This window comes from Ammospiza nelsoni, chromosome 4 (assembly GCF_027579445.1).
Source record: "Ammospiza nelsoni isolate bAmmNel1 chromosome 4, bAmmNel1.pri, whole genome shotgun sequence".
In the NCBI taxonomy this organism is placed as follows: domain Eukaryota; kingdom Metazoa; phylum Chordata; class Aves; order Passeriformes; family Passerellidae; genus Ammospiza; species Ammospiza nelsoni.
Genome location: NC_080636.1, coordinates 59,779,894 through 59,807,593, shown reverse-complemented (window position 1 = coordinate 59,807,593; position 27,700 = coordinate 59,779,894). Strand labels below are relative to the sequence as shown.

General features: G+C 37.2%; 1 protein-coding gene and 1 long non-coding RNA gene across 3 annotated transcripts in view; both read right to left on the bottom strand.

The window, feature by feature from the left end:
* The window catches only part of GRID2 (glutamate ionotropic receptor delta type subunit 2), a 677,499-nt gene that overhangs the window by 553,778 nt on the left and 96,021 nt on the right, over positions 1-27,700 (bottom strand). The window lies entirely within an intron of this gene.
* The window catches only part of LOC132072832 (uncharacterized), a 42,993-nt gene continuing 31,840 nt past the window's right edge, over positions 16,548-27,700 (bottom strand). The window contains exon 3 of the long non-coding RNA XR_009418406.1: positions 16,548-18,764. This is a non-coding gene — a long non-coding RNA (uncharacterized LOC132072832). The remainder of the gene's footprint in view (positions 18,765-27,700) is intronic.

The window sequence follows — 27,700 nt, the reverse complement described above, 5'->3', positions numbered from 1 at the left end:
GTTACATTATAAATGACCTGAATATGTTATTATTTGAATAGCTAGTGAATTTATTTTCTTGCAAATTCTACCAACAAGACATCAGCGTGAAAAGAGCTGCTCTAGAAAACGCACGTGAGGTTTTAGAAAAACAGCATGGATCTGTAGTGAGGTTGGAGGCATTATCCAGACAACCTGAAGTGGCCAGTCATTTTGCAACAGAATGCTACTGTGAAAGTCAAGTGTTGAAGTACTGCAAATATAGAGTAACTGGGAGGTCACTTTTTATATGCAATTTTCAAGCCATCCCTCTTGCCATATTAAAGGGCTTGGAAACTCATCAAACAGTGGCCTGAGATCATAATTAAAGGAAAATGTGTCAGAAGGCTGCATGTCAGCAGCAAGGTAAATATGTTCTTGAATGGCAGCTGATCACATGCCACCTTAGGACTCAATGTACTAAGGTTATCTGAACCAGAAAAACAGCACTTAGGGATGCAATGTTTTTCCTATGCATTTCAGCAAGCTCAAATACTGTGCTGGGCAGCACCAGAGAAAAGCTTGCCCAGTCAACAGACACAAGGATTTATATAACTGGCCTTTCTCAGGCATGCATATTATTCTTCAGCATCACAACTATTAAGTCACCAGATTTTTAGAGCTACTCACTAATCAAACACCCATCAAGATCCACGCATTTGTAGCTGAAGAATATAGTGTCAAGGAAATTTCTCTATATATTATGTGAGGAAGTGGCACTTCCTGCAGCTTTGCTGCCTTTAAGAGGCTGGCACATCAAGCACTGACAGGAGAATGAATAGAGCCAGTCATGCTAAACATGCATCCTATTGTTTTGGGCTGTGTCCATCAGATCCACTGTCAACACATTTTCTGTTTCTCCCTCCGCCTCCCCCCACCACCATCCTTTGTTGCTGTTGTTGGCAAGTTATACTCATCCTATTTGATTCAAGAAGAATATGCTGCAAACCATGCTGCATCTGCCAGAGTTGGGCTTTTAAAGAAACACACGCAGATTTACTTAATTTTTTTTTTTTTTTTTCTAAAAGGCCACCAATAATAACCCATTGGGAAGTGGAATGGCTTTCACCAAGACTAGCAGCTTGACCAAACATCTGATCCATAACTCAGCCCGAGTCAGTCCTGTATGGGCAGAAAGAGCTCAGGTGAGTTAGAAACATTATCAAGGGAAAACACAAGTTGGGACTCACACATGGGCAAACTCTGAATGCACTGCAGAAATTTGAGGCCATTTCTATTCTACTTAATGAAAAACTGCAGTTTGTCTACTTTGTTTTTCCAATAAACACATCTCTTTAATACAAAATAAAATAATTTTGAAAGAAATTAAATTTATTAAATGCAAATGAAAACTGTTTTCTCTGTCTTTGAAAAGAGATTTCCAAATTATGAGTAGAAATTATTTTTTTTAAAAGGTGCTATCTTCTAGGAACATATTTTACCTGCAGTGCCACAAACAGACACATTTCTTAAAAAAAAACCCCATTGTCTAGGACTTCACTGCAGTCTGGAACCTTTCCAGATAGGGAAAAGGTTTATCAGTAGGGAACAAAAAAATGGTTGAAAGATCGTTCAAAAAGTCATGAAGCCTAATTTAGATTCTATCACAGAATTTAGGGAGCAAGGACAGTGACTTGCAAGACCTTGAAAGTCAACAGCAAGCCAGAAGGAAGCCTTGGTTTTATTTAATTTTCAGAAGACATTAACCTGGCAACCAGCCTTGAGTTTAAAGAGCAATAATAAGATGTAGGCACACTGTAAAGTGTTTGCTCTCAGGTTTCCCCTTAGGGAAAGCAACACATTTGTCAGGATGGGGAATGTCATCTCTTGCCTTCCCTGTGGCCAAGAAGAGAACCTGCCTGAAGAGATGTTTATACACAGGCACTATGAATGAAATAAAATGATGATAAAAAGATAAGTTGCCAGGGTTCTGGCCTACATGCATTCAAAGGAAGACTGAAACTACAACCTGCAGGGAGAGGCTGTCAAAGAAAAGGATGGCAGAAAGTCACCATTCTAGACAAAATAGGAAAGACTGTGATAGTTATTTTTTATCCATCACACAAGCTGCATCACATCACTCTTTTTAACCCTGAAGCTTCAGGAAAGATGAAATAGGTTACTGCAATGACAGAGAATCAAACAGGAAATAAATGATGCTAGGAAGAGCGGGATCAAAAGAAAAAACAACACAGAAACAGAGGCCTATCAATCTGTTTTGGAAAAGCTTGGGCAACTGCAAGAACAAAAAACATTTTCTAAGTTGTAAGATCTCTTTAAAAGTGACAGACAGAAATTGAATAAACATTGCTCCTCCAAGGAGGAGGGAGGGAAGGTGATGGTCACATAAGGTTACAGTACGTAACAGGCTATCCCTGATCAGCAGGGATATTACAAATTAAGAGATTTTTAAACTTTACTCCTGCTTCTCAATCTTACGCTTTTTCTGATGACACTACTGGAGTAGAATAGATTTGCAAGGTTATTTTAATCCCATTTTACTTCAAACTCCAGAAATATATGAATAAGGGGAGAATGAAATGACGGGCCAAGGCCAAGTTCTTCGACAAGTAGCTTGAGTAGTATTAAAGACTGGACAGTGTATTCTGTACTGATCCTGGCCCAGGGAAAATGATTTCAAAAAAGCCAAAACAAAACAAATAACCCCACGTACACTTTTAAACATTTATTGATCCAAAGACCCTCAATATCCTGGGTTATATCATTTGCAGAGTTAGGAAACAAAAGAACAACTTCCCCTCAGCAAGTTTTCACACCCATGTGCTTCAACATTAACTTGCCAGCTGGGCAATAGGACTGATTACAAAATGCCCTAATTTTTATCCTTTGGGAAACATCTCTGAAGGAAACTTGTTATGTGACATCAGACTACAACACAATCGAGTGTGGATCCTCTTAAAAAGTCTCCTTAATTTCTTCTTTAACCCTTTTTTCAGTGTTCTGCTCACCAGTGCCTGTTGAACAGAATCATTTTTCCATTCTCTCTTCTCGCCTCCTAGCTTTCCCTTTCAGCCTTAGCTCCAATTTTTTTTCTCTGCCCCATTTACCACACTCTCTCTTATATATTCCTAACTTAATCAGCTAAGATTTTGCATTCCCTTGCAATCTCTCAGAAATATGTTTTGCAATCATACCTATAAGGCATTTTGAATTTAAATACAATGCTTAAAACCAAAACAGAAAAAAGTAGCAAAATAAGTCGAATCATTGCTCTAGGTTTTCCACTTTCCATCCCAAAAACGTTCACTCTCAGTTACACCTCTAGATTTACTTCTTTAAAAGAGAGACATTTAAAAGGAAATTGGGACTTCAGTTTCCTGGTTTCCAGCTGTATAATTACCTATAGAATTGTCTACCTATTTATTTTCCATGCCAAACCCTAATTGCTGGGCTCCTCCTACATTCAACTTCTCTGCAGCCTAAGAAAATGGAGAAATAAATGGGTATCACAAGACAGGAGTGCAAATATTAAGAGAAAACTCTATAAATCAACTCAATTCAAAAACCTAAATCAGATTTTAGTTAATATAATTGAATTAGGATTGGCTACTTGAAAATGGAAATATGACTAGAATAGGTTATTTATAGGCTATTTTTAGGTCAATTATATTTTGGCTCTCATTTTTGAAAGAAAAAAATCCAAGCCTTCTGAAAACAGTCAATTTTAAGTCAAATAAATTGTATGAAGATGAAGTACATGAAGAACTGTGCAATCTTTTGATACTACAGCAGCATGGGCCACCCATTACCACTGGAGCACTAAGGTAGAATTTATTTTGACCTCAGACTTCTCTAGCCACTCAAAGAACACCATTAAATGAGTAGATGTCCACATTTCAAGGGAATGCAAAATAATCTATCAAAGTGTGAATTCAGCAAGTCAGGAAACCTCACCTGGATTATTTTCTGGTGCATTTGTTTACTCTTACCATTCAATTCCTAAAATCAGAAAAGCTTTAGCAGTACAGTTACCAGTTTTCTTCTTTAGAAATGCACTAGGCTAGACTTGCTCTATGTATGAACCTCCAGTGATTGCAAATGTGCCATTTTATCAGGAGAAGATTCTTACCTGTAATAATTACTGTTATGACATCCAGCAGCACTACTAATCTGATGTTATGGGTTACTTCAGTTAATTCAGTATGAGGTAATAGTTAAATTAGTTGTGAAGTTTTTATATAAAAGACTTAATGTGCAGTAGAAGTTTTTACTTATTCTAGAAGGATTTAAATGAAGCATTCTGCATCATTAAACTCAGTCTGCTTTAATTTAAATAAAAGTACTGCAGCAAGACAGAAATCAAACAGTCCCAAGTGCAACAGCAAGAACTTGTATCATTTCACAGACACACCATTATGTCAGAATGTCATTTTTCTGAGAACAATACAACAGGCAATTACAATATGCAGTGAAGAGCATCTGGAAACTAAAAATCAACTTATGCCTGTGTAAAGACTCCCATTAGCTTCCCTGGGCATTGAATCAGGCTGCTACTGCAGATCAGTCAGTGTAATTCCCGCTGATGTGTCAGACATTAATGACACTAACCCGGCAAAGAACAGCACATCGCAAGCAGCTGATGACCAAATTGCCCAAAGCGCTCATGTACCACTGAAGCCTGCCCATCAGGCACCATTTCACAACCTTCTGAAAGGCTTTCAGACTCCAGACAACATTCTCTTGCTGTCATTAGAAATGTACTTGTGTACTTTGCTCAATCCATTAAAGGTTAGTGCTCACAGTTATTTCTGCCTACCAAGAGGCAGCATTCTGGCACTGCTTTACAAACATTGATTCCAAGTGGGAATTTTTTTAGCCCAAGTTTATGAAGGCTCATTCTCTGTATTCTACAGAAGTCACAACAGGATAGATCTTTACCATGTCCTTACTCCTCCAGCATACAGAAAAGACTAAAACCTGAAATCTTTCTGTTCACCTCAGAGCACACTTCTCCAATAGAATTTATGCCATCACCTTGGACAAGCTGGGTTGTGCAAATTCCACCTCCGCTTATTTGTGAACAAATGATTATGTTGCAAAACCCTAGATGTATCACTGAGCTTACATAAGTCAGCTCGCTTTTGAAGACAAGCTTTTAGATCCCTCTCTAACTCAACAGCTGCCAATTCTGTGGAAAGCTGAGCATGATTAACTTTTGTAATCAAGAACCTAAGGTCTTATGGTTTTCTGATAGTGTGCTAACACAAGTGTGAATAAACAGCAGGTCAGTCAGCCTATAGCCTCAGTACAGGGTACCAAGTCAGAATATACCCCTTCCAAGCCAGATTAACCCAAATGAAATCAGGCAAAAAGCTTGGAGCACTCAAATTCTCATTTGATACCAAATAACCTCTGAACCATTGCACCACAGCATCTAGAAACTTCTTGCATTTTTCCTCACAAAACACCTTCCCCCATAAATACATTTACAGTTGTTTTCCAAAACCCTCTCATTCTTGGAACATGAAACTCTTCCCTTGCTCTGCCCCATGTGTGACAGGGGTGAAAAGATTTTTAGTTCCTAATAGGAAAGGATAACATGTACATGGTCTTACTAAAATCAGTATTGCTCTGATTTCTCAAGTGAGGCATACACTTGCACACAGGCAGTTTTTCTAAGCCATTTGAGATGTGCTCAATTCACCTTTCCTGTGTGAGATCCTGGGTACTCAGCAGCTCTAACCATCAGATCAATACTGCATGCTAATCAGTGTCTTTGTCAGAGGCTCGTCTGAGCTGGCACATCCAAGAGAGCAGAGATCAACCTAAGTAATTCTAGTGTGAAAGATTTCTTGCAGAGTATACACTTCAGAAACTGTTTTTCTACACAGCTGTCTATTTAGTCCTTAGTAAGGACTAAATTACAAAACTTAATCTCTTTGATTTGATTTAGGCTTGCTTTTCACTCTCCTCTTGCTTTGATTTACCTTATCTATGTTTCCAGACAAAATGAAGAGATGCATTTCTGTTCCACAGAAGTGCAAGCTCACTGCTGCTTTCATTCCCCTAAGTCAGGTCTTCCCAGACAGATTCTGGGGAATACCTCCAGCATGTTAGATTGTTTTAGGCTTTTGTTTTTATCATCATTGTCCAGAGTAAGTGTGGCAATATTAAGACCACTCCATGTATCTCTTACTTAAAAACTTTGTCACATAGAAAGAGGAAAGACAGAAGACCTGAAACAAATTGGCAGCTCTTAGAGGACCCTGGGTTAATAACGTTATTGAAAATCAAAAGTAGAGCACACTGGCATCTTTGGGGAACTTGTTTCTTGCCAAAGAAACACAGTTTCATGACTGCACATTCTGTTCTCTGCATCAGTAGCTCACAGAGTGGTTTCAAGGAACTGAGAGCAAGGTTTCTCTGCTCAGAAGAATGAGAGGTCAAGGATACAGATGCAGACACACACCAGTTCCAGGAAAGGGCTCACAGATTAGAGAAATAGATAGGTGAAAGAAATTGGCTGGAGGTCAGTTTGGATGTTTATAGATAATACACTCTGAAATCATTCAAACCAGTTGTCAAAAGTAATAGTAATAAACAGGCAAGTTTCTGATGGTACCTGCTCTAAAGTGGGGGAGGGTTTCTGCTGGAACCCTTTTTGGCTTCTATGTGGTTCTCATCACCATCAGTTTCTTATCAAAATTGAACCATCTTGCAGTAAGCTGGATTCTGTAGAAAACACAAACTCTGATATTTTAGGGTTTTTTTCTTTACTTTAAATGAAATCCAATCCTATGTGGACTGTAGTTTACCAAGCCTCAAATGACTCAGATGGTGAATTGCTCTGGGTTAAAATCTATTTCTGCTCTTGCTTTAAAACGATTTCCCCTTATATGGAAAATAATGAGACTGAGACTTGCAAGGTGCATTAAGTCACACAAGTAAAACTTCAACTGACATGGCATACCATTGTCTAGTCAGTAAACCCTAAAGATATTTGGGGATTCTGAGACTGTAGAGGCTAAATTACTGGGCTTGCCTTCTAGCTCAAGAAATAAAGGTTCATGTTTCCAGACTAAGGGCCTCTTTTCACATGTCCAGTTCATGGAACATTTCTCCAGTTTGAAGACGTATTAAAATTTAGTCACAGTCACTAACTTACAAACACACTGTGTTGAGCAGATTTTCTTCAGTTTAAACAAGATGATGTTCCACACACTACATCACCTCATTTTTTTCCTCTGTCATTATTTTTAGATACAGTTATGCTTTTATACCTTCCATTTTATACCTATATCCTGAATCATGGATATAGATCCGTATGCAGAAATTGCTACACCTCTGTTTTGAATTAGGAAGACAGCTTTCATTTTCTTTGGTATATTACTATTTTAAACAACGCAGCAAGAGATAAAATACATTAAATTACATTTGTAAGAACATAACAAAATTGGCATGGTGGCCCATAATCAGATGCAGTCTCTGAAACCACTGTGAAATTGATCTTTTTCAAAATGACAAGGTTTTGTCAACATCCCTTTAAAGTACTACTTTTCACCAGTGCTTATAAACACCTTTTTTAAAGGTGCAAAGAAAGAATTATGTATCCTAAGTTAATGTCACAATAAACTTAAAATGTGAGTTGGATTTAAAAGAAAAAAAAAAAAAAAACACAAAAAAGCAACTGAGCACAAGGAATCAATCCTTCAACCCCAAGAATGAGAAATGGTGAATGCTTAGATATTGCTACTTTCACCAGTCCAGCAGACTGCATAACGTACATCCAAGATAGGACAAGCTTTGCCACAGTGAAGAATCTATCTTTTTTTCACAAGCTTTATAGAAGGTAATTTTCTCAGACTACATAACCTTCCATTCCAATTTTAGCAGTAGAAAAAAATGAAAATATAGTCAGAATTAGTCTACTATGATAAGTACTCCAGGATCTTAAATTATAACTTGGGGAATCAGCTAGAGTATATTGTTTACTTTAATCCAAATAAAGATGAAAACCAAATTGATGTCAATTATTATGGTGCAAAAAATTTATTCTTGGAATTCAGTTGCTTAAACTTGTTCTGTATAACAAACTGTAAACTGAAAATAATATACAATCAGATTCTGCCGTTCTTCAACAACATAAAACTTGTTAAGGCTATCTTTTCCTACAAAACAATTCTAAAATATCACATTACTGTCACCCACTTACAATAAACTGAATACCTCATTATGAACTCTAACTACACAGCATTTCAGCTCCCATTTAAAATAAGAAAATAAACCAAAAAACACAAAACAAACCAACAACAACAAAAAACCATAAACAAACACAAGTGCAGCCAGAAGATCTGCATTTCATATTCAGACATTCACCAAACTACAGCATTTAAGGGCAGCTCACCCAGTAAGAGGTTTTTCTACAGATTTGAGCATGCAAAAATCAAGCACTTCCATTTTCTCCCACAAGTTTTATCAGCAAAATAAGAAAAAGCCTTTATTTTGAAGTTAACTGTGCAGTTGCATCATTGGTTTTCCCCATTAGAATCTAATTCAGACAGGAGTAAAGCAACCACCTGTTACTACCAAACACAAAACACCAGCCCAAAACTCAGCTAATGTCCCTTTCTTCATTGCAGAATGCATGCAAACTCCAGGAGGGGAAAACTGCAGGATTCACTCAAATATAATTAGCACTCCAAGAGCACCTCAGTATCAATAAAAAAAAAGGAAGTTTCTAGAAAAATCTTAAAGTAAAGGGTTTAGAGAATTCAGTTCAAAATGTAATGAGGATGTGGTTTCGTTCACAGCACAGACCAATGTGTAAATCCTCATCTTAACATATAAAAAACAATTTATGAATGGCTATGACTGGGTTATCCAGGTTGTGGTGGAAATACACCTGGAAACACTCCTACAAATGCTTCTCTGGAAAGTCAATGGCAGAATGTTGGCATCTTAGCACACTTAAAAAGAAAAACAAACAGGCCTACACAGGGGTAAAAGGTTTGGAATTAGCACACCAGAAAAAATTCCACTGTGGGAAAAATGTGCACAGCAACAACAGGAAGATGCCAGGCCTGGTGAGGCAGATTTGGATAAACTTTCTGGGCAACAATTCTCACTATGGCCATCTGTGAAACTGGGAAAGGAAGCAAATCCTTCCAGACATGCTGTCCCAAGTTGTGGGATGGGCACACAGAACCACATGGACACCTGGGGGCTTGACTGGATCCAAGTGGTACCTCCAGAGGAACCCACTGGGACCCGAAGGGCCAGCAGGACACTGCAGGTACCCATGTGGTGGTGACCATCTTTCTACCTAACTTAGCTCTTTCTCCCTTCCCCGCGACTGTCCTCCACCCCAACATTCACATTCAACATTCACATTTACTGTTAAATAAAATCCATACTACTGACTTTAGCCCATCGTCTCAATTTGTACCATAACGGAGGTAGAGGCATCTTTTAATAATCAGACCCTAACATTATTTGGTGTCGTAAGTGGAATCATAACAAATAGCCTGTATTTAACGTAAACCAAAGAACCTCAGTTGTGAGGCTATGCACCATAAAGCAAAGAGGCCTGTATCCTATCTAAACTTATGTGGTTTTGTAATTAGCATGTCTAACTATCAGTTAACATTACTGCAATGAATTCTAGCCTGCAAAGCTCAAAACTATAGCTTAGTGTCTCCGGCAGCAAGACAAACATCTGTTCCCTGAAAAGTAAGGAAAATTTGGTCTTGACGTCTAAATGTTACTTCCTAACCAGAAATAAATGCTCCAAAATGAATAATAAAAATTTAGAACTTGGCTCTTCTTGGCATAAAAATTCTTCTATACATCTGCATTAATTCTGCATGAATATGATAAAAATGTCACCCTGTGGCTGTTTTCCGAGAGATTGTGCAAAATAACAACAGAATAATAAAAGAACTGCTGGAACTCCTTGTAGCATTGGAGTGATAAAAGACCAGAGCTGTCCATGGAAACCAGGAATAGAGAAATGTTTTTTTTTCTACAGTCCAGAGATAAGTCATGGCCCTTATACTTGCATCCCAATCCAAATTATAATGCTTGCCCCTGTCATAATCAGAATTGCAAAGCTCAAAGTAGATTTCCTAATTTAGCTGGCTGCTTGATGTCAACAATTTTCATGGATATAAGGCAGACCACTGTGGGGGAAAAAAACCCTATTATATAGTGCCCTGAACTTTGCTTGTGAGGCAACTTGCTTATTTCTGAAGAATCATTAGCATGGTTGGGCACCAGTACATTATAATAACAGCAACAAATAAAAAATTCATACCTTTCAAAACGGAAAAAATGTGCTGTTGGTGAGGGCCAAAACCTTAAACAACAGCTGACGATACCCCTTTTACTATCACAGAAGGAAATAAAAGTCAGAGTTATTACTGAGATCTATTTTCTTGGCTCCTTCAGCAAAATGTCAGCAAACTGACTCAAATGACAGCGACAGTTGTTAAACCTTTCTTCAAGGAGTAGTTCAAAGAGTCAGTGTGAAACAAACAAGACTCTTGTGCTTTCTATACTGATACACCTTGCTTTTCTTTTGTACAGGTTTTGGATTTTTTCTCTTATGCACTGACTTGAGGTTTTCTGTGAATTTTTGCTCTTTCCTACTCATTTTCAGTATGGCCACACTGACAGGCTAAATTTTAGGTTGAGAAAAACTGAGATTGTTTCTGATACTTCTCAAAAAATACTAACAGAAGAGATAAAATAACATCTTCATAGATCTGTGTCTGGAAGCTCATTTCTTCCTTATGCCAACACAGTTGGTTAGATAATCTGTTATTCTCTTGGAAAAATAGACAGAAAACCATAAAGTTTTCTAGAAGACCATGACAAACATTTGAAAAAGAAAGCCTGTAACCATTCCAGGGCTGATGTGAAGCTCCTGCAGCTGGCAGTGTTAAGGAAATTTCCCCATCTGACCCTCCTGGAGCCACTCTTGCACCACCTGAGATGGGACCCAGACCCTTTCACAGTTACAGACCCCACACTGACACCAGGTTTCCTTCTTGACTTGATCCCAGGTTTCCCAGAGCACAGTCTCAGACATTCAGACCCTTCAAATAATTTGGCATTCTATCATGACTGAACAACAGAATGACAGCTCAAGTTGGTGCCTCCAGCTTGACCCCAAACAAAGGAGGGTCCCCGAACAAAGGAGCCCCCAGGCTTTTATATCCTCACAGTGTAAGGGCAGCAGAGTCTGGAATGATCAGCTCCTGCTGTGTCCCAGAGTGTCCAATCCCCTGGATGCACCACAGGTCCCAGGTTCCTCTGTTCTGCACTTCTGCCTCTTGCCTGGGGCTCAGGCTCCTGCCCCCCAGAGCTGAGGCTGCACCCAAGCTCCCCACACTGAATGGGTCCCTCAACACACAGAGCACCTCACACAGACAAGGACATCTACAGCTCCCACGCCTGGGACACGAACTTCAGCTTGTCTGGATCCAGATCTGATCAGCATTAATACCTCCTCCAGCAGTCCCACGGACACGACTGAGGGGAGCCTGGCTTCTGCCAGAAGCTTCTACAGTAGCCATGTGCCCACCTCAATTCCCCAGGTGCTCCTTCATGACAAGAGGCCAGCAGGGAGCTGACACAACATCCAGAGTCTGACAGTGAAGCACTCTACGTCCCTGCAAGCCAAAAAAAACCCAAGTGCTCAATGATTTTTAATGACACTGGCTGCATTTCAGCCTGGAAACCCAACAAATGCTTTGAAATTGAAACCAGATTTAATCTGTTAAGAGCACCTGACAGCAACAGTACCCTGCATTTAAATCTTGACATGAGAATCAGCGACACACAAATATCATCTGCTCTGATTTGCTTAGTTGTATCAATAACATTCTCCTGCTGTGTCAAAGTATTTCAAAGAACTTGTTTTCCCCAAACAGTGCCAGTTCTTCAGATTTAATGCCTTTGTTTGAACAACAATCAGTCAAGAAAACTTCTGAAGACTAGGACTAAAATTCTGCTTAAGACAGAGCTAAAGACCTGATTATGAAACTTGATCTTTAACATCTCAAGAGAGCACAACATTCTCTACTGGTTACTTCAAAATGCTTTTCCCTGTCCTTTACTATTTCCTTACAATTTCGACTGACAATAAATATTAAAATAAGAAAGTTTTCCATGAATAAAAACAATAAAAATCTGATTCTTGTCTGCCCTCTGCTTAAGAGCTCTGAGGGCCATGCTTAGTGCATGTCTAACATCAATGGTACCTGCAAACTGAAAAAATTGCTTGGAAAATATATGCCCATTTGATTTTTATGTGGATGTCTGATACACAGAAATAGCGAAATAAAAAAAATTATAAATAATAAAAATATATAATTAATTTTATTTACACCTTTCTATATTTTAAAGCAAGTCAATAATTCGTGTCTCAGGAAAGACATAGGCCTCAAAAAAAAAGACTATAATAGTTTTTCTCCATTGAAAACTCAAAGTCATTGTAAGCATTGCAAATCTTGTAAGAATTATGCCTTTAGAACTGTGAAGTAGCAATATATGATTTAATAAGCAAGAAAGTTACTTGTGTTTTGCTTCTTTTTTAAATATTCTGGTTTGGTGAACACATTTAACTCAGACATTTGGCAGAATAGTTGGAAGGAAATCCTTGTGATTAATGGCCAAAGGAGATATGAGCTTTGGGAAGATCTCCAGCAAAAGAACTGATAAAAATGGCAAAAAAAAAAAATTAAAATAATCTACACCAGCTAGGCTTGCAATAAGAAGTATCAAAACCAAAAGAATATGGTATAGTAACTCTACATTCCCTTCCTTATATTTCAAGTTATTTTTAGATCTTTCAGTCTCACCCTTCTGATTTTTTCCCCAAACCATTTTTATCACTAGTCTTTGGATTGAGATCATGCTTGATGCCATCACAGGACAGTGCAGCCCCGAGGACACAGGAGTGCATGGTAACAGACTTTTCTTTTCCCTTGGAAAGAATGGCAGGAAACAAAACAGGCTCAGCCTTTAAGTGTTTTACTACATGCATCACTCTGGGCTTGTGTGCCTCCCAGGATGAGCTGTTAAAAGCAAGTAGTCTCTGCTCTTATGTCTGTATTCCATTAAGGCATTTAGTGCTGTCAGAAATTAAATTCAGAGTCAACAGTCAAACACACTGTATGTAAATGTGAATCTGAACTCTTCAACCCAGCTGTATTTCAGACCACAAAAAAGATACTGCAGCAACTTAGTTGCATTACACTTAGCAAAACCTCATGATTACCTCTTGTTCCATTTCATTCTTAGTTACTTCTATTAATAAAACAAAAAATAATGAAAAAGAAAAACCAAATAGCTGCAAGAAAGCAGCAGGGAACTGCTTTTAACTGCTCCCTCCCACAGTTGTATTTCATCTTTCAGAGCTGTCTTTAAAACACTTTGACAGCTCAGTTCTAGACTTGATAAGCTGCTCGGAGCTAACAGTCCAACTCATCCCAAAGATAACAAGATGGCTACAGGCAACAATAGAACTAAAACAATGCACTACAATCTGGTTGCTTGAGGGAAACCAAGATAACTTTGAGAAACTCAAATCCCCTCAGACTCGAGAAAGAAAATAGAACAAATTATCTTCTGGAAGGACTTTGTCAAGTTTTTCTTCCCCAATCCCATGCTTCTCACTGTATTTGCTTTCCATATTTCCTTCATTCCTCTATTTGAATTAGAGGGAAAGATCTCAGAGCAGTAAATACCTGCAGAAACTGATCAGTCCATATTTCATAAGGGGCTTTGGAAACCTATCCCAGACACCACATTGCCTATATTTATCATGCTGGAAAACTCATATTTGACTTGGTCTGTTTCTCTGTTCTGAAAGTACAATGGCACAGGCTAGAGGTAGAAAGGAACTGTTTTTGTTGTTTTGTTTTGTTGTTGTCCCAAGTTTCATATAAGCCCTCTTTTCATTTTTTTATTTTACAGACCCTAAGCTGGAATTAACATACTATGTGTGCGTATGTATATATATACACACACACATACATGTTAGTATAATGATAACCAAAATCTTTATCTGAGTGCAGAGAGGCTGGATATGTGAGAAGGAAAATCAAGAGCCAAGCTACAGATCAGTCAATTATTCCAACAGACCTTCACCCATGGAGCAGGCTTGACTGATTGGTTTTGCTCACAATGCAATAGACAGTCACAGGATCAAAAAGACACAGCACTTGCTTTGAGTTTTGAGGCCTTGTCCAGGATATGCTTGAAGGGCCTGAAGCATGAAAGAGATTTTCTCCTACACAAATTAGCTCAGACATCTCTGTTGTTTCAACACTCAGGCCAAAGCAGCTCTGAATGAAAATTACATTAAACCAAGAAGTTGTCAGCTAATTTGCACCAAATTATGTAATAGCACAGAATCTGAGAGGCTGGAGCATCTTAAGTGGTCATCCTATGAAAAACTCTTACACCACTGAAGGGACTGAAGCAACTCCAGAGAATGAAACTGGAGACAGAAAAACAAAACAGATAAGACAAATTTTTCAAGCACTAACAAATCTTCCATTCTAAAATGAGAACCCAACCATTCCTAATGCTTCATCAACAATGAGCAGAAGGACAGAACCTGAGAATTTGATGGGTAGAAGATAAACTTCCTAAGGGAAGAAATGGATATAACTCCGCCTGAAAACACAAATATCTGCGACTCAACATATCTCTCCTTCAGACAAGTTTCTCAACAGTTGCTCAAATTTGCACTAATATTTATACGCACTTATTTCTTTACATGTGGATTAAAATTTTATGAACACTTTCATATGGAGCTTCCTAAAAATTATCTGAGAAGACCATCAACAAAACTTAATTTGAATAAATCTAACATTAATAAGCAATATAGCAATAAACATTGATCATTAGCTTAGCTATAATGATTCCCTTTAGATTTTAAATAGGTACATTTTATTCCAAATTTCAAAAAAGTCCTAAACCATTTACTGTGAGCTGTACTAGATATAAATTGCTCAAATAGTGAGCATTTGCTTCAGTGTGGTTTGCTCAAACAGAACTAGCTCCTGAGATTTAGTGTACAAATGCATCAAAGGGCCTTTTTTGACTTCCTGTTTCTCCCTCAACATGCTCTTATAAATCCCCAGATCTAGTAACTTATTTCACTTTATACTTTTAATTGCAGTTTCTGCTGGTTTCTGCTTTTCTTAGGAAATGAGCAAACAATTTGGTAACAGATAGGACTAGTTTTCAACCTGAGCACAAAACAGTATTTTTCAGGCCTCTGGGCATTTCAGAACACCTGGAAAGCAATCAGAAAAAATACCTAAAGAAAACTTAGATAGACAATGAGAAAAACCAATGAGAATGCCTAGTATATCTTATATATTATTATTGCTTTAAAGAGCCTCAGCCTATTTTATCATCATTGCGTTTGCATTAAGAAACAACTTCTTTAGACAATGTGCTTTTAAGAAATGCAACCCAAGGGGTACCATTGAAATACAGAAGAAAATAAACTGATTTCCCTAGGGATTGAAAATAGCTCTCAAGTTTAAGCCAAGATTCTTGTCCTATACAGCTGTATCTTAACTCTGACAGATTTCTCTATGTGATGGTTCACCTACAATTTTTATGATGCCTATTCAAAGAAGAAGTCTGAAAACATCTTTGTCTCCTTTCCCTACACAAGGCTCCCTTCCTTTTGCAAATGGCTGACTACAGGGCCAGAATGTAACATATCAGAAAAAAATAATTGAAACATCTAAGTCTCACTTGAAACCTACGAGCTCTGCAGGCCAGATGTATCACTAGCTACTAAAATCCATCACACAAAAAGACCTACCCCAAACCCGCCAACAAGTGACCAGAAAATCCCAGCATTATTAAACATATCTAGCAAATACCTAGCAACCAGAAGCTTTTCATTATTATTAGTGAAGACAAAGCACAGTATCTGCAAGCCAACCATCTTCTGAGCAATAAACACTAAATTGCAATCACCCACATGCTCAAGTATCTTTGCTCTGAAAGGATTGTAGCATGTAGAAGAAGGGAGAAACCATGATGGTGAACTGTAAAGTATTTGTAGCCTATTTATAATCTCTAGATGTATTTCTATGTATTTCTTCTGCTGCCCTTAACTTGCAAGTAAATTTAATGACAGTTTGTTCACAACACCTTGCATGACTCAACTAAACCAGATTTTGGGCCAAAATTTTTACTTGCTTTCTCTTTGTAGAATGATCTGCACTGCAAAAAGAATATTATTCTGTGCACAATGTAATAAAGATATTTACATATGATCATCATTCTAATAAAATGAAGTTGGAAAACCTTCAAGTCTTCTAGTATTGAAAACCTGAAGCTGAAATATGAGAAGATAAACACACAGCTGAGTTTATGGGGTCTACCAGTGATAGAGATGTTCTTAGTTGGTGTTGCTAGAGTCCTCTCCACTAAACATTCTCCAGGATGGCAAATATTAGGCTAACCCCTCCTCAGAGCACACTGCATTGCTCAAAAAAACAGAAGGCAACCAGAGATATTGAGTAGCATTTTATTCTCTCAGGAGTTCAGTAATACCACATGGCAGGGCACATTCATCATCACCAGCTTTTAACTTCCAGCAATACTCTGCTATTTGTGCTGGTCCATAGCTACATTTTTAGCTTTGCATGGTACAAAACACAAACTCCACATTTGTTTTGTCACCACACTAAGAAGGTCCACTATTTAGATTTTTAATTGCATTCAAGTTCTAATATTTAAATGGACATAAAATGTGAAGAGAATACCAACTAACAAAGTTATATAAATGCACTCATCCCAGATAAGCTGAGATGGTCACAGTCATTGTCTCTGTACACATCTAGAAAACCTGGACATACTCGATGTATATTACTTTTTAGTTATGATCTTGGCTAAGAAGAAAAACAGAAACAATTAATGAACCACACATGTGAAACCTCAGTAAACCACTCACAAAGGCTTGACACAATTTGAAGCATCAGACAGTGAATATCATAGCAACAAGTAAAATTGAGAGTATGTAAACATTAAAGACCCAATGATAACCAATAACATCTCACAATGCATAAGGCTAAGTAGTACAATTCATTTTGCAGACACTGTGATATTAGACTGATCAACTGCTCTTGAGAAAGAGTGATTGTTAACCTGTCACTTTGCTATTTCTATAAGCTTCCACAATCCCAGCAACATCATAAACTTAATCATAGATCTTAAGAACTTGCATGATTCACAGATATTGGTTCATAACCTAGATGGTGATTCACATTAAAATCAAAACCTCTTTTCCATCAGTAGAGCTTCACAAGTGAACTACAGGTCATTTCCCTTGATTTAAAAACACAGGGGTCTTTTTTTCTTCCTTTGTAAACGAGAACAGGAAAGTCCGGGGCAATACCAGGTTATCCTCTAATGATCAAGTCTCCTCCAATCCATAACCATTTCATCTGCAGAAAAAAAGCTTCAAGGTGCTTGACTAGAAACTCCACAGACATGACTGTGCTTCTACAAAAGTCAACTAGCAATATCTGAATGCATAAGGGAGCACACAAATGCCAAGTTAACAGTTAATTGCATCCAAATTTCACTTCCTCTTTCTCTCATTAGTCCTGGAGGTTGAGCTGAGTGTTGAATTGTGGATACTCAACCTAATAAGCTTATATTATCTTGTAAAGGTCACATAAGTACTCAAAAGGGTATGAAAATTTAAAATACTGCATTAGTGCATTTCACTTTCTCAATTTATAATCTTCATGACTGATTTAGTACTATTTAAGAGTTACAAAGAATATATTCATAAGACTGAAAATATCTATTTAGTTTGGATGACAGACTATGGATCAGCAGCCATTATCTGAAATTTTTCCCTTTCTTTATGTTTGCCTTATCTCAGATATTTTAGTTTTCTCTCTTGAAAATGGACTTAACCCTAAGCATAACAGCATAAAGTTGGGCACACTTCACATGATGCATTAAAATTACAAATCAGTTCATTTTATGTACATTTTATGCAGCTGTAACTTAAAGAATCACCAGAAATGAAAAAGAAATAGATTAGCTGCAATACTGATTTCAGGAAAAAAACCAGATGACCCTGTCCTGAGGATGAAATAAATTACACTTGCCTGGACAACCCTTCACAGTCCTTATGGTCCTCCTTTTGACTTTAATAACTTAATGGGTTTTTTTATATTGTAGTGCCCAAAACTGTGATCCCCAAAGGCAAATGATCATAGAACCATGGAATGGTTTAGGCTGGAAGGACACTAAAATATCATCTAGCTCCAGCCTCTCTCTATAATCAATAACTGATCAATGTGGGTAATGTCAATCAATAATACGAGCAACGTGGGTAATGTCAATCCCTTAAAGCACTTCCATTACCTACAACCCAAGTTTTCTACTTTATCTTATTTTTTTGTGGCAATAATATCAGGATGTTGCAGCCTTGACTAAGCAACTCAGAATGCAGAATTGTGCTGGCACAAAACAGCATGGAAAGGTGCCATGCAACTTTAAGCTGGAAACATCCTGTTATCAAGGGAACTTAAAATGCAAAGAATACGAACTCTCTGAAGGAGAACCAAAGTAAATTAAGTAAAGCCTGGCAGCTTGTCTCTTAGTGAAGCATGCTAAATTAATACAGTAGGAGGAGACACCTCTTCCACAGAGCAAGGTAGAACTCAAGCAGCATCAAGCAGCCATCACCAGTGTCACTTCAAATTGAAGGGCCAGGTAACCAAAGGCTGTGAAGAAGAAAGAAATAGTTCTAATTCAGGTTGTCAGTTATTTTCCTTCAGTGTTAATTCTTTAAATATTTTATTGCTCTCAATACCTTCTTGTTCTGTCAGTTTATAAGTACCCACTTGTAAATCCTTTCAGGTAACTCAGTAAGAGTCTCAAGTTTGGTAAATAAATTATACACCCCTTTATTTTGTTGTCTACTTTTTCACTATTCCTTTTGTTTTAAAAAGTAGAGATGATTTAAAAAATATAGTGTAATTACTATCATGGAAGAGAATCAAAATTGTCAAATCAGGGCTGGAACAATTAACCTCATTCCCTGAAAAACGCAGCATATTTTGGTACTTCTACAAGAAATGTGGGACAATTATAAATAGATTTCATTTACTTCAAACTGGTTGACTGGACAGTATCAGAAGCTACTCCAGATAATCATCTGCAATTAAAAATATAAAGCCATGTACAAGTGTCAGTCCCAGATGTCATTAAATGACAGTCCTAACCTCTCAAAAAAAGAAGCAGAAGTTACCTGCTCATTTTTAAATGGAAAGATGGATGAAGAGTCATTAATTGTGGGGCTTTTAAGGCTGAGCATAGAAACCAAAACCACAGTGAACAATGAAAAGTGTTCACTAGAAATTGAACAACTAGAATTAGAAATTGAAGAACTAGAACAACTAGCAACTAGAAATTGGAAAAAGTTCCTGAGGAAGCAATAAGGATTCTTCAGTATCGGAATCATGCAAGCTTTGGGGCTATAAGACAAGCAGGAAAGAAAACAGATGGCGAACAAAGCATTCCTGCCAGTTCCATGTTTGTAATACAAGCCAGGATCATCCTGAAGTGTGACTCCTCAGCCATTCACAAGTCCATGAAGCTTATTTAAGAGCACATGCCTGTTGTGTATGGAAGCAACTAAAGCTTCAGATGAGTGCTGGAATATGTGCAGAAGTCATGCGAAAATTATGATCCCAATTGTCCCTAAGCAAAATAGAGACACTTCTATATGTAAATACCGTACCAAAAGAAATCATGCAAGACCTGGTCAAAAATATTTCAAATGCTGCCAACTCCTAAGAGTCATTCAGAGCCTTCAGAACCCAAAGAGGATTCTACTCTGCTTTTCATTTTCCCTGACCTAATTCACACAAAACTATGGTTCGTACTTTCAGAAGACCAGCATTACTAATTTCTGAAGGCAAAAAATGATTTTTTTTCCTTCTCTTAACAAATACTCCATAGCAAAACTTCCATTAATGTCAATGGAATCAGGATCTGAAAACACACCTTTGCTGTTCATCCACCAGTTGTTGGTACTAGAGTTACCACCTATGGTAGAGGAGCCATAAAACATCTGATTTTTACATTTCAATTTTTTTTTCATCATTTTGGTTGAGTTAATAGCAATAGGTGTTAAAGTAAAACTGAAAATAAAATTTCAAAACTCAACTTAGTCACATCAGCAAATCCTGACTAGTAAACCAGATTCCCTACTCATTTATCCAACAGTTCTGGGTGCTCTCCTGGCTAAGAGCAAAAGCACAGGAAGAAGAAATTCCCTATGGTCACTTAAATTGCAAGAGCCTTGTTTTGACTTATGAAATGAACGCTCCTAATCTCTTCAAAATGGGCTTTCCAACAAAAGCTATCTTGAATTCTGCCTCCCAAAGGAGAAAGCACCCATGTCATTAGAAAGCTTTAAAGATTTATTCCTACTGGAAAATCCATTTAAACAAACATCCAGGCGGCATTTTCTCAGTGAAAAAGCAGCTTCTGAAAACTTTAAAAATAGCTACGGGGGTTTTAGCCTCCTGAGGTCAGTCTTCGTTGCACAGTGACTGCCAATCTCAGTACCAGTCTTCTTTGGAACTGTCAAACATATAAGAATGCTTGAGAAATGTTCTGCCAAGTGGATAATATTTCTCTTGCAACACTGATAAACATTAGCAAAAAAAAACCCCAAAAAGCCAGTTATCTTTACAGCAACAATCTGCACATAAATAACTTAGCAAAGAAGGAGACATCCACAACAGGAACGACAGCCAGCATTGGTCTATGACCAACTACTGCAAAAGGTTGCCACAGCCCCAAACACAGCCAAAACTTACTACAAGTGAAGTATCCAGAATGTGAAGTAGTTAACTGCAGGACAGAATATAAGAGCTGGAGAGACAACAGGAGACAAGGCCTGATTGAGTGATCACATACATGAATGAAGGCTGTTGCAAAACAAAGCTTATCACATTTCACATAACCCTTTCAGGAGCTGATTACTGGGACAGATGCCAAACTGAAACAATTTACCAAAAGATATGTTATTTCTGTAGTGGAAAAGTGATTATACTAAAATACTACCAAAACCTCCTTGTTCTTCATAATTTGTCCAAAAAACCTCCCTAACAGCTTGTCTCACTCTAGAGTCACAAACTTAAAAACTGCAGAACTGATCTATTTTTAAAAAATTATAAGGAGTTCATCTTGGATATGCTCAGAATATTTTTCAAAAATAATTTCACAATGTTTAAGACTGCAATTCCTGTTTCTTAACAGAATCACAGAGAACTATCAGTGAATACTCTAGATAGTTACCAATAAGGCAGAAGTATCATATAATGATCTGGCATTTACATTATTTGCTATTTCCTTTTTCAACAGTCATTTGCAAGGCTACTAAAGAACTCACTATACCACACATGCTAGAAAATTTCCCTACACACAAGGAAGTCACATTGGTTTGACTTTTTTCTTTGGGAACTCATATTGGCTTATTCTTGTTCTTTAGGTTCTTAAGAGCTGGCTGTTTGCAACTTTTCTCTAGCTTCCTCTCAACTCTTGGAGTAAGGAAAGAGAAACTGTACTATCAGTCATGCTTGCTTTTACTCTTTTGAAAGATTAATTACTATGTTTGCCCTTCTTCAGCCCTCTGGGGCCAACCCACTCTCTATGAGCTCTCAAAGATAAACACTGCCAGTTTCTGAGCCATTGATCCAGTTAGTTCCTGGGGGATTGTAGGTAAACCTCATCAGACACAAATGACTTAAATACACCAAGATGGGGTAAATATTCTCTGATTCATGCTTTTCCTGTTCTGGTCTATGTACTCATTCTACTATTGACTATATTATGTTCAATTGCCAAAGGAACTTGCTTTTTAAAAGACATGGAACACAGAAGAAAACAGACCTTTAGCTTAATATGAACTATTAATTACTTTCCTTTCCTCAAGAAAAAAATTATCATTTTTCTTTGTTTTCTTTTCACACCTAATATGATGAACAGGACATTTTTATGGCCTTTTAGTGCCTTTTATTCACTGGAACTTAATCCATCTTTTTTGTTTTGTCTCTGTATGTTTGTGCCACCCTTTTATGCATGCCATTGCCAAGACAGTGCAATTGCCACTTAGAGAACAATTGCTTTCTGATTTTAGGAATCCCTGACAAAACTACATTTTTCCTTATTGCACTTCATATCCATATCTTGTATCAAAGTAATGGTGTTGTGGTTTAGATACTGTCTCTAAAAAACTGTTTTCAAGACCTCTACCCATTAAATAACTTCTTCTAACTAATTATTTTATTACTTGACAGAAACCTACTTTTCAATCCGCATTCAATCTTCTGCCATGATTCCTTCACTTACAGTCAGAAAGATGATAGTCACTGGACCAAGTGATACTTTCCAATATTATGTTTTTAAGGTGTTTTCAGAAGAGTTTCATTCTAATTATCTTCTCCTTTCAGACTGAGCTCTATTCTCACTAGATGTAACAATCATTATAAAATTATTGTTCCCTTGCTTATTTTCTCCATATCAGCAGACCACCTTTGCAAGAAATACAGAGACAGTGAAATTTGTTTTAAGGTGTTTTAGCAGTGATTCTGTCAGCAAATCGGGTATTGTAATATTGGCGGTACATGTCAGCTATTCTCTCTTGTACAAACCTATTATGCTAAGTTTCTATTTGTTCTTTAAAAGTCTTTACTTTCAAAAACAATTCCCTAAAAGGGTTTGATGTGGAGTCAGCTTTTGAGAGAAATCAGCTTTCACACTATTTACAAACAGACAACCTAAATTCCACAAATTTAAGGAAATAGAGGAAAAACTTTTGTGGGTAAGCTGCATAACTTCTAACTATAAAATGCAGGGAAACCTCCAAGCACACAACATACTGGAACATTCTATGAATACATCACCTCGACCAATTCTTCAGACAGAAGTTTTTCAGTTTAGAAAGTCTGTTTTCTACACCTAATCTTCAGAATACTACAAAACAAACAGTGTTCAGAAGCAGGAAGGATAATTAATCATTACAATTTCCAAAATCCACAAAGAGGAAACAAACTGTTCAGCTAATATACAAAAATGCTATTACTACTCTACTGGTTTTTGGATATTAGCTGAAAAAACTGGTTTAGGGCCCCAACTGCAAATGCACAAAAGTAACTCAACCTTGCTATACCTCACTTCAACAGTGTCCCACATAGGAGATCAATGAATAAATGTAACATGAAGCACCTTTTGCAATTTCAAAAATCTTGGCAAATTATCAAATAATTCCAAAGACTAGGAAATCTATAATATTTGGTATTTAGCAATAAGTACTCATTTGAGTAATTTTGTCACAGCACATAGTATATGAAAAAGGCAATTATCTAGAAGCAAACATTTTTTATATTACACCATGGACAGAGTTGTGTCTTTCAGAAATAACTTGTGCATTATTAGCTGCAAGTAAAAGGGCATTGACAAAATTCAAATGTATAAAACATTTTCAAATATTTCTTAGCACTGCATTTCACTGCTCAACTGTTTCAGCAAGTGGATAATAATGAGCAACTTAGAGAATTACATGACTGCACTCATGGGCTGAGGTGGACTAGGGAACAATATCGTCTTTCCAGTCACGTCTGGAATGGTTTTTTTCCTAAACTTGCCTAGACTGTGAATAGCACAGGGCATCACTCTCCCCAGCTACTTGAACTGGATTTAGTGTAAGAAGAAACACAGAATACATGCAGGATTTATGCCATTAAATAGCAAAAGTAAAATAAAACTTTTCAACATGAACAAGCCTGAATTAGACATTACATAAAGAACACAGAGAAAGTTAAAATCCACCTCATGGGAAAACTTGATTATAAGTAAGTGCAAGCAGTCTAAATAGGTAGGCTTTTGCTACCACTTATATCTTGTTGGATTTACATCTCCAGAACTTTCATTCCAAGTAGTCAAATGACAGTCCTACTATGTCAGTGCCACAGCTCTCTGAATCAAAGAAAAAACTGCCATCAGAGTGCCACACTTCACTGAGCAAGAAACATCTCTCTGGTGCATTTAGGGCCAAGCATTATTAAAATGTAATCTATTGTTTCAGTTCACTGTTCCCTTCCACTGCACAACTGCTGTTATGTTGATAAAAAAATGCATTTGGAGAAATGCCGTAGTGACCCCCAAGATGACATGTAGAAGATTTCAGTCTCTTTGTCAAATAGACCATTCTCAACCGACCGCAGAAAGTCTATAGTTACACCGCTGACACAAATGCAAAATTTTCCATTATTTTGGCTAGAATTGATGCACAAAGCAATTAACAAAAAAAAGTAAAAATTAATACAGTTTCAATATCTACTGCTTTTTGCACTACTTGAACAGTAGAAATCTCAGTTCAGCATGAACGAAATCTAATGATGTAAACAACCATAACAGAAACACAACGCCTCCCACAGTTCTCAAAAAAACCCCAAAAAATTACCTTCAAGGACCATTTTTGAGAAAATTGATTTTTTAATTTGTTAATACCTTATTTTCTTTAATAATCCAAGAAAATCAGAAGGTGGTTTCTGAAAACCAGACATTGCTAATGACTACTGTAATTAACAGCAGCAAGATGATAATCACACCAGCCTCTGCAGCTGGATTTCACGTGCTAGACAAGCCGTCACTGAGGTATGATAATTTCAGCTAAGAAAGACTGTTTTCTATGACTAATCTCATTAGCTTCACTGGGAATAAAAATGATGCTAAACTTTATAGATCACTGACTAATGCCAGACAACATACAGGAAATTGTTTGACCTGTTTGTACTCATAATAAATAAACTATTTCCCCTAAGGGCCTAGAACCTCTACGTAAAAATTGAGTGCTGAGGTTTCCTCATTAATGTTTGTAAAATATGTTGAGGGCTGGGATGGGATTCACTACAAAAACAGTGTAATTTCCTATGATAAAAGCAGAGAAAAACACACAGGAAAGCAAGCCTCTATTCTTGAAAGCACAAGTGCCATATGAGCTCTTAATTGTTTACCATAATTATAAACTTATGAATCCCTAAAACACTACTGTCCCATTGGTGCAGCATATTTTCCATAACAGAAGATGAAGAATGACAAGTTAGGTAATATTTTCTCACAGAAGACAATTTACATATTATAATGGTCACAAACTCAATGTAAGTAAACACTTATGCTTTAACAAGGAAAGATAAACAGCACACTGGGATGTGCAGAGTGGTGTTTAGCCCATAAAAGACATCAGTTAATTCTTTTAATCTGTGTGATACTCTCAAGGAAGCTGCAGGAGTGTGTTCAAAAAAGGGAAAAACAAATGAGGAAAAAAACTGAAAACAAACAAACAAAACCAAACACACAGTAAATCAGTACACCACTGAGGAAAATAAAACCTAAAAAACCTGATCTGTGAGCAGAGATTGAAAGGAAAGACATTTTGGCAATAAAATTAATTTTTGGTAATTGAGAGGTGTGGCTAAGAATGTATTTCACTGCAAGAACATCTTTTTAAACTAAAAGCTAGCAGAGTGAGATGGTCTCCAATTCCCCACTCAGGAGCCAGACTAACACAAGGTGGGTCACTCTTACAGCCTCCACAGCGTCACATTATTTACTGTCTGATTGCTCCCCTGAACCATGGCAGCTAGCACACCGCTCCAACCCACGCCTCCCAGGGATGGACACCTGGCCTGAAGATTGAAAAGTGTGTTTTCCCTCCACCTCCCACTCTTTTTTGCAGCCTGAGCCTCTGCAAGCACTCAGATGACAAGGGACACAGTGGGGGGAGATGCTGCCCCACTGTTCTCTCACCAGGACCAGAGTGAATAAAGCCCCTCTGATACCTGCCCCAGTTTGTACTTAACACTGTTATGCACTTGAAGCACACAGATTCTTGAAAAACAAGATTCATCTTGGAGAAGGAAAAAAGAGCCAATGTGTGAAGGAAAACATTTCTGGTTTTCCTCATTTCTGAAGAAAACATGAAGGGGTTTTCATTGGTTTTGAAGAATATTCAAATTGAATTCCCCTCACATCATCTTTTTATTTGTATTTATTTATTAACATCTTGCTTCATCTACCTAACACAGAACTGTCAACACATTTTGTGTTAGAATTCAGGAGGGATGAGTTCCTGACCTCCTCAGGTCCTTTCCAATCCTACTAATTATGGTTTCACAATATAAAGTCTTTTAGGGTTGAGGACACAGAGTCATCCTGAAACATTCATTTGCTGGGCACTGACAGAAACGACCAGGAGCACAAGTCTGACAATAACTACAATGTACTCCAGAGCCAGAGTGATTTATACCCTGCCTCCCTTACCCCAAAATCACTCCCAGGGAAAATCCCCTAGAAATAAATTTATTCACACAATCCAAATACTTACAGCATATTTACAAAAGCTTTAGAGAGCCCTTAAAACATCCAAGACTAACACTTCATCATTTTATCTGATGAAAGATGAAAAAGCTCCCACACAAGTCATATAATAATGTTCTCAGTACCATGAGGCTTTTTCAAAGAAAAGAGATAATTTAATTCCCATATGACCATTCGAGGCTTCCAATTATCATATCTAAGATTCATACTGGAAAAATCAAATACCTTCAATTAGTAATAATACAAATCAATTGATAATTTTCTCATGTTTCTATTAAGAAAAAAAAGAAAAAAAAGGAAAGTATTTCCCACATTTTATTTTGTTTGGGTAATGACCGAAAAGGAAATCTTCACAGAATTTTATATTAGAAAGGGAATTTTAAGAAAAACTGCAGATGTGTGAAAAGTGGGCATTACAAGGGGAAGTATTTTACCACAGTTGCTACTGGCAACTGATATATTGTTTCACACACTGTATAGAAATGCTCTGAGTTACGCTTAGGTATCTGTCCATGAATATTAACTTGTGTGTTATAGTCTTTATTATCATTGTACCTTCTACTATCCTTGATGAGAAGGCAGAGTTCAACACAATAATCCATAAAACAAATTACATTTAATTCCTACAGACACCATAAACAGTCTAGACACCAAACAACTTCCAAAGGCTTTTACTTCCCTTGTCTTGAAATTCCAGGTCTCAAATCCAATTGGTCCACTAAGAAAATCACACTTAAGTGCTCATTAACCATTTTGCAAAGTTAGCTAAACAAAAATTATTTTGTCATTGGCTAAATATAACTATTTTGACAACTCAGAATCAACTGTTTTATGTTCATCTCTTTTGCTTTCAGAAAATGCAAAAAGATTTGTTAAATAAAATACTGAAATTTGGGAATCACATAGCTCTGTGTAAAATATAAACAATATGGAAGTGGAAGAAAGCATATGTGATGAACAATTTACTGAAATAATTTCATAGGAATTTATTTCCTGCTTTGTTAAAAAAAGGCCTTGTTTGCAGCACAAGTAATTTTGTATTCATTTATTACCCAGTTCCATTAGTACACTCTGAGCAATTTGGCCACTGTTCAAGGAAATTACTCCTTTTTGCCCAAAATGCTGCATTACCTTTTCCATTTGCATTGCAAAAATTCTTCCCATCTTGCTCTAAGTGAAAGAACAGAAACAAGGGTTCAACACTTCTACAGGACAACTTAAATTCATCACTCTGCTGTGTTCCAGTCAACATCCCATTAGACATCTC